The following is an 8,947-nucleotide window of genomic DNA, read 5'->3' as shown; positions in this document are numbered from 1 at the left end:
TTTTGATTAACAATTTTATGCATGAAATTTTAAGCTGATGATAAGCATGTGTTATTTTCATGAGTATATTTGAAAATCTATAGCAAAATCTTGTCCGAATGCATGAAAGTGTTAACTTCATTTTCGGATTCACTTAACAATTGGTATCCTAACAATCGAATTTTCTCATACACTTATTATATGAAAAATATTTTTCTGAAACGGATTTGATGAAATGATTCCTGCTTATAAATTCCATCTTGAAATATGAATGATAGTGTTGTTGCTTACAAAGATATGTTTCACATACATATCTCCTATGATTCATATGTAGAAAAAGAATTTATAAATCATAATACAATGAGATTTCTTATGCAAAAATAAAGTGCTTTTATGATTCTTTGCTAAAGAAAATAATTAAAATAATAATCTTGATAATTATAACATGAAGCTCTTTATAAATCAAGATCGTTCATTATGCTCCCTACATTTATCAAAAGGAGTTCTTCAAATGAAATGCAACTTGTCTTTTGATTTCTCAAAATTCAATGAAGTGTCATATTGATATCTTGATACTTGAAATATTTTAAAATGTGATCTTGATAAGAATGTTTCAAGTTGCTCTTTGTACTATATCTTTTCAAATGAATCATGAGCCTTGATATCATATAACAAGATTTCTATGCATTGTTGTCTTGTATGCTTCATGTGATAATATGAATACATGAAACACTTATGATATGATTTTTATGCAATTCCTTGTATTCATGAAATGTTTATCTCATCACCTAATAATTCTTCTTGATATTCCTTATGTGATGAGAAGAATACATGAAATATTCATTAATTTGTTTTGATGTATACAAATAAGAAGTTTCGATCATGTATGGTAGGATGTAATTTGACAAATTTGGTACCATCATGTTGCAAAATAAATGATGATTAGGAATCATGCATTAATGATGATTGTATATTTTATGATTTGGCAAGATGCATGCAATGATGAAATATTCATTAATTTGAAATGATGCATGCAATACTTATGACAATGATGTACATGATGTATTGCATATGATATGTATCATGAATGCTTTAAAAGATGAATGTTTGGTATCATGATCAACATGTTGATAAATGCTTAAAAATTTTAATGTTTGAGTATCATGTATGATATACCCATTAATGATGATTGATTTATTTTTCGGTATCGTGCATGAAAAATAAGGCTTTTGAAATTGTGTATGTTTTAATTTAAATATATAATGATGCACAAATAAAATTGATACTTACCTTTGTCATAATCTGAAAATTGAAAAAAAAAAAAAAAAGGGGTCTTCCCTTCTTTTTGACAATGACAAAGGGGGAGCAAGAATTTCTAGTGTGAACATCATGAAAAGAGGCAAACTAGCTAGCTTACACAATTTAAGATGAAAGCAAAAATTACACTCCTCTAAAGAGAAGATGCAAATGTAACACTTGCCAAATTGTTTGCTTGCCTCATGTAAAACATTATCTCTTGCTAGTTTGGCATTTTGCTAGCTTGCACTTTGCAAAGAAAGCAAAAATGACACTTCTCAAAAGAGAAGAAAGAGCTTGTTATCTTGAACATCACAAGCTTTCCAAACAAAAATTGCAAAAGTGCTATCTTGCCTATCTCAAGAAGCAAAACTTGCATATCGTAAAAATTTGCTAGCTTGCAACTTGCATATTTCAAGAAGCAAGAGTTGCCTTCTTGAACTTCTCTAAATTGCTAGCTTGCAAGTTCTAAAATGTTGTAACATTGCTAGCTTGCATGTTCTAAAAGTGCTATCTTGTATGTTGTAAAACTTGCATATCTAAAACTTGATAGCTTGAATGTTCTAAGCATGATGTAACATTTGCTAAATTTTTTGGCTTCAAAACTGCATGATGATAAAACTTGATATTATGTTTTTCATGCAATGAGTTGAACCAATATCACAAACACTTGATTGTGGTACTTCTCCTTTTTGTTGATGACAAAGGGGGAGAAGTATGTTGATGACATGACATGTTATGCATAAGTTTATGTATAAGTTCATGATGACGTGTTGCAAGTAATCATGATGAATATTGCAATGACTTGAATTCAGTTTGAATTCAAGATTCTATCAATATGGCATATTGATAGGGGGAGTTTGTTTAAACTCCGGGAGTTAAAGTTAACTCCGTCATCAAGTAGTTGTCATCATAAAAAAGGGGGAGATTGTTGAATCTCGTATTTTGATGATGAAACCACTTGATATATGTTTATGATTTAATCTACGTTTTGAGTGACGCAGGATGCTTCGATCAGGATGAGATAATTAAAACAGGAAAATCATGTTGTGTGGAGGAACATGTCAGAAGATTGGATGTCGGGCCGGTGGATCGATCGACGTATCGACAGAAGGCTTCGGGTCGTGGACTCGGGCATCGGGCCAAGAAGAGTGGGTATTGTGCCAAGGATATCGGAGTTGCGGAGTCAACTGGCCGATTGGGCAATAGGCTGCAGGAAAGGACGATGCGCCGAAGAATCGGACGAAGCGTCGAGGGACCAATGACATGCCGGACAACTTGGTTAATTGCTTAGGATTAATTGTCTTCGAGCTTTGGCAGGAGGTGCAACCACCCCTGACAAGAGGTGGCACCGCCCAGAGGCTCAATCTTCGAGCTCTGCCAGGCGGTGCAACCGCTCCAGTCAGGAGGTGCAACCGCTTGATCCCGGAATTCTGGGAATTGACAGTTTTGAGCTCCAAATTTGAACTGGGTTGGGGCCTATAAATACCCCACCCATTCAGCACTGAAAGAGCACAGACATACATCGAAATCTTGATCCTTTTATGTGATTCTTAGAGCTCAAAATTGTTATAAAGGCCAAAAGTTCTTCTCTCTCTGTTCTTCGTTCTGAGTTGTAAAGAGATGAGAGAAAATTCTGTAAGGGTTGTCTCCTAAGCCCGTCAAAAGGAGTGAAACTATAAGAGGGTGGTTGGCCTTCGCCTATTGAAGGAAGGCCTCTAGTTGACGTCGGTGACCTCGTCGGTGGAGGAAGCCAAAAGTGGAGTAGGTCAAGATTGACCGAACCACTCTAAATCTCGGTTTGCATTTACTTTGAGCATATTATCTTTACTGCAAACCTCCTCTGAAGCTTACTGCTTTCTGTGCATATACGATTAGGTTTCAAGCTTTGCACTTTCTGAATCAGCGTTTAGACGTAAATCTGCTTTTTCGTACGATCATCATATTTCAGTTTGCGTTTACGTTTTGATCTCTATCATAACTGCAAACTACCTTTATACCCTTGCTTAAACTGCATCTCGCCTAATCAAGTGATTTACGAATCAGCATTTATACGTAAATCAGTTTCTTCGTACGAACGTCGTATTTCAGTTTGCGCTTATATTCTGGTATTCATCATAACTACAAACTGCCTTCATAGATTGACTTTAACATCATCTTGCTTGATCTTAAGTTAAAGTAATCTTAGAATCGGCTTTCACATAGAAATCGTTTTTATCGTTCGAACGCAGTTTCGTTTTAATCGTAGAAAGATTTTCGCTGTACTAATTCACCCCCCCCGAGTGCTCTTGATCCTAACAACTAACATATCCATGACAAAAGAGGACAGTTTCCAAACAAATAAGGTTTTAAAATGCAAGACAAAATATATGAATTCATAAATGTAATCTCATTAGGTATAGAATCACAATGTCATTTCAATCAACCATATTTGGTTCATAATAGATGGAGCATAAAGTAATTGGAGCATATTAATAACCAATGAAACGTTTTGGAGCTTATCAATAATGTATGAAAGGTTTCTAAGCATATCAATTGCAAATAGGACATTCCAGAACATATCAATAGCATATGAAATAGTTCAAAGCGTATCAATGGTGTAAGAACATTTCGGAGCATATCAAAGAATGATACGAAATAGAAGCTAAAACGTCATATTTGACGTTACATTCATATCTTTCTTATCCAAAGCTTCTGGATATCATATCAAACATACAGAAGGTGTAGTGGGACCACAGACAGATTGTGATTCATCCATTTCTGAATGACCACTAGACAGAAGTCTTTCATGCTTAGGAGCTCCATCCACCCACGTCTAGGTGAAGTCAAAGGGGGCCGATAGAGCATTGTAGGCTCTATGCATAACTCCTTTTACCATTTCTAGTAAAGGTTCACATTATCCCACAATACCAGAGTACTTAAGGGCAGTATGAATAATGAATAGTATATATCGGAAGCACACGTGGAACAACCTAATGTACATGTGCCTTTACGAGTCAATACGATGCAAGCAATAATCTTTCACAAATGTATTCAGATTTGATATAAGATGAAAGCAAGAGTACACACAGAATCCAAGCAATCATATATAGCTCAATTCAAATAAGAAGATTAGATGAATTCAATATCCAAAAGAATGAAACTGGAATAGGCACATATCAAAAGCAAATGCGGAATAATGGGATATACATGTGCCGATATGAGTCAATACGATATAGCATAAATGTTACACAATATGTTTCAAGAATGTAAATAACTTACAGATAAGAGCAAACCAAAATTCAAGCATTAATATAAATCTTAATTAAGTGAAGGAAACTGAATGAATTCTATTTCCAAACGAATGAAAACAGAATATGCGAAATCGACCAAAGCTCGATTTCTGACAGAGTTCGAGAGGCACATTGAACAAATACTTCAGATTATTAATTATGCTCCAATACCCTCAAGAAAGCTATTGTCGAAAGGTATATCAATCTATTTTCTTATGAAATAAGTTTCGTATGAATCAAGGTTTCCAACAAGGAGTTACCATTGATTTAGTAACCAAAGGTCAAAAACAAAATCACTGTTTTACAGAATTCATAGGGTCGGGTTCAATAGATAACAGGACAGGCTTTTGAATTCTAAAATTTTCATTCTATATGTCAAAAGAAATATCTATAAGTCTAGTCTCAAATGAAATTAGTTTGGTATAAATCATAATTTCCAACAGAGACTTATAGGCATTTTAGTATCAAAAGGTCAGAAATTTCGATCCCTATTTTGTAGCATCCATAGGCTCATTTGAAACAGAAGTTTGGGCAAGTATTCGGTGTCCACAATTTTCAATATCAGTGTCAAAAAAAAGTTATAAGAGTCTAATTTTAAATGAATAAAGTTCTACCTAAATCCACGTTTGGTGCTAAAAATTATGGCTGAAACAACCTACATGGGTCAGTTTACCGAAAAATTTTCAGATCCATGGTTTTGTGTCTAACAAGGTTAATATTAGGTTTTAAGCAGAAATCTTTTAAATTATTCAGAATTAATATGAGTACAGAGACTAATATTTCTATACAATGGGATTAGAACACTTGCCTTTGAGAATGAATCCCTATTTTGTAGCATCCATAGGCTCATTTGAAACAGAAGTTTGGGCAAGTATTCGGTGTCCACAATTTTCAATATCAGTGTCAAAAAAAAGTTATAAGAGTCTAATTTTAAATGAATAAAGTTCTACCTAAATCCACGTTTGGTGCTAAAAATTATGGCTGAAACAATCTACAGGGGTCAGTTTACCAAAAAATTTTCAGATCCATGGTTTTGTGTCTAACAAGGTTAATATTAGGTTTTAAGCAGAAATCTTTTAAATTATTCAGAATTAATATGAGTACAGAGACTAATATTTCTATACAATGGGATTAGAACACTTGCCTTTGAGAATGACCCCAAATGGGAAGATTCGAGCAAAGAAAACCCCAAAGCCCCTAATTTCTCTTCTTCTTCTTCCCCTTTTTTTTTTCTTCTTCTTTCTCTCTTCCTCTGTTCTTCCATGCAACTGCCTTCTCTGGTTCCTTTAGAACAAAGGCAGAGAGGCTTAAGCAGTGGGATTTGTAATTTTGTATATTTTATAATTTAGTCCTTGGATTATTTTATTTATAATTAGGTCCTTAGGGTTTACATATAAGGCCTTAGTTATTTTTTTCTCTTCAAACAGATCCCAAAATCTTATGAATAAGTTTTCAAATTTATACCTTGGCTTTTTAATCAAATTTAAAATGGATTCTTACATTACAACTAGAAATTTATACTAAAATTTAGAAATGAGCGATGTTACAATAATCGTCAAGGACAAATACCATATTCCAGTAGTAGATGAATTGCTTGATGAATTAAAGGTAGCATTAGTCTTCACAAAACTGAACCTTTGATCTAGGTATCATCAAACATGAGTGTGCGAAGAAGACATACCGAAAATCACCTTTCGAATGAAAAATAACCACTATGAATTTTTGGTAATGCCCAAGGAGAACTCCAAACCCAGCCGAGTGTTATTATTGATCGTGTTAATATTGATCGATGGATCACAACTCAACGATGATAACCCACTACTGAAGTGATAATACAATGGGCGAACCTACTAGCAGAAGATGCCAATGGGGAGAACTATGACGACTCGAAGATTAAATTCTCAAAATTCATGGATCGTCAGCCTCGAGGATAAGGCTGATTTAAAGAGGGTGGGTCGGTTATGACTCTAGCAAGGAGAGTCCTAATTGAATTTTATTGAAAGGGGCCTTCATGTAAAACCCACCTAGTCGACCCCTATTAAAGAGGTGAAGAGGCCGGCTAGGGTTAGGGTTAGTTGGGAGGTTACTTCTTTGAGTAGAAGTCTTATTAGAAGTTGGTTAAAAGTAGGAGTCTTATGAAACGAATTTTACATGACTATATACTTCAATAACATGTTGGAAATTGTGTGTCTTGATTTCCATGATGATAAGCATATTTTATCTTCATGATTGTGTTTGGAAAGCTATGGCAAAACTTTGTCCGAATACATGAATTTGTTAAACTTCATTTTCGGACTTTCTTGATCTTAACAATGCATGATTTTGTATTTCTCTTCCGGATTAAATGTATTTCTTGAATGGAACTTTCATGAGCCTATGTCATATCAAGTTTATTTCATATCAATGCTCCATGATTTTTGACGTTTGGAATTGATTAACAAATTCATCTCTCATGGATTTACCTTATGAAAAATGATTTTTAATCGAGAAATGGATTTGATGAAATGAATTCATTTTTAACTTCATTCAAAGTTAGTTCACAATGACTTTTCTCCTTCATGCAAAATGTTAATGACAAATAAGAAAGAAGTAATGAAAGCTATCTCCTTAATGGACTTTTGAATGATACCATGTCATGATTGCTTGAAAAATAATTTGTATGAATGGTATCTTATGGTTGAAAAATAACATGAATCTTTACCACACTTATTACTATGCTTGAAATACGCTTGAATCGTTCTCCTTTTTGTTGATGACAAAGTGTTGAATCTCGGATTTTGATGATGACAACTAATTGATTGTGTTTAAATGTTTGACTACATTTTGAGTGATACAGGTCTACTCGATCAGGATTAGACAATTAACGCAGGAGGAATTGACGTTGCGTCGGAGGAGATCACGTCAGGATATTGGATGGCAGAAGGCTTCGGGCGTCGGGCATCGGGCCAAGAGCGGAATTGCGCCAAGGATATCGGCGTTGTGGAGGTCAACCGCCGATTGGGCAATAAGCCGCAAGAGAGGACGATGCGCCGAAGAATCGGACGAAGCGCCAACCAATGACGTGCCGAGCAACAGAATGTCAATTCGCTTTATAATAATTGTCTAGATCGGAGTAGAGTGTTTGCTTGTGTGTGCAGGATTAACTACGATAACCAAAAAACACAAAGCGAGAATACCGGAGTCAAGTTCGATGGACGTTTAAGAGTCCGAAGAATCGTCGGAGATGCTGCCAGAACCAACCGAGAAGAAATCGGGAACCTGTCGGAATTTTCGGAAGTTCGCCGAAGAGATCGTCGGAGGTTCACGGAGATCACCGAGAAGGCTCGGCTACTCATTAAAGTCATCACAAGTTCGGGAGCTTGCTAGAAGCCCGTCAGCAGAAAGTTCGTCGGAAAGCTCGCCAGAACAAGACTCGACGTTCGCGGTTGAAAATTTGCTTAGGATGTGTTTTGGTTATGTAGTCCACTTGTAATTAGGATTAGGATTAAGAGATAATCCTATATCCTGGTTAGGGGCCAACTGGGCCCAAAGTCAGAGTTGGTTTAGGCTAAAAATTAAGCTAAACCAGCAAACTAGAGAGCCAAGATTGAAGCCCAACTAGTGGCTGAAAACACTGTAGTCGGGCTGAAAACACTGTAGGCGGTGGCACCGCCTAGCTGGGCGGTGGCACCGCCCACCACCCGAGAGCTGGGCGGTGACACCTCCTGGCTGGGCGGTGGCACCGCCCAGCACCCGAGCGCTGGGCGGTGGCACCGCTTGGCTGGGCGGTGGCACCTCCAACAGCGGGAACCCAAAGAGAATTCAAATTTTGAAGCCCAAATTTGAATCCTCTTGAGGCCTATAAATACCCCTCAAATCTCAGCTGAGAGAACAACTTTTTGAGCAGCAAGTGTTTGAGAGAAAAGCCTTAGAAAAGTGTTAGCTTGTCTTGTTTTCAATTTGCTAGTGTTCACCTCCTTCTTTCTTGTTGAAAATCTGTAAGAGAGTGAACCGCTTGTAAAAGTTGTAAGAGGGGTATTCACCCTTCACTTTCAAGAGACTTGCTAGTGGAAGGTGGGAGCCTCATCGAAGAGGGGCCTCGCAAGTGGAGTAGGTCATTTGACCGAACCACTCTAAAAATCGGCGTAATCTCTGGTTTGCTTTTTATTATTGTCATTTACATTACTGCAAATCTTCTTACTGCTTTAGTTCCTTATTACTCTTGCTGCGCAACTTTAAGAACACGCCTTCAAGTTAAATTTCTCAAGTTTCGTTCTTAACGTACGAAAGATTTTGATTAAAATCGAAGTTTTAATCCGCTGCACTAATTCACCCCCCCCTCTTAGTGCCGCTCCGATCCTAACAATTGGTATCAGAGCCACGGTTTTCTACTTTGGTTTAACACCCAAATAGAAATGGCT

The sequence above is a fragment of the Musa acuminata genome, chromosome BXJ2-2 (assembly GCF_036884655.1).
Source record: "Musa acuminata AAA Group cultivar baxijiao chromosome BXJ2-2, Cavendish_Baxijiao_AAA, whole genome shotgun sequence".
NCBI lineage: Eukaryota > Viridiplantae > Streptophyta > Magnoliopsida > Zingiberales > Musaceae > Musa > Musa acuminata.
This window is presented reverse-complemented; position numbering follows the sequence as displayed.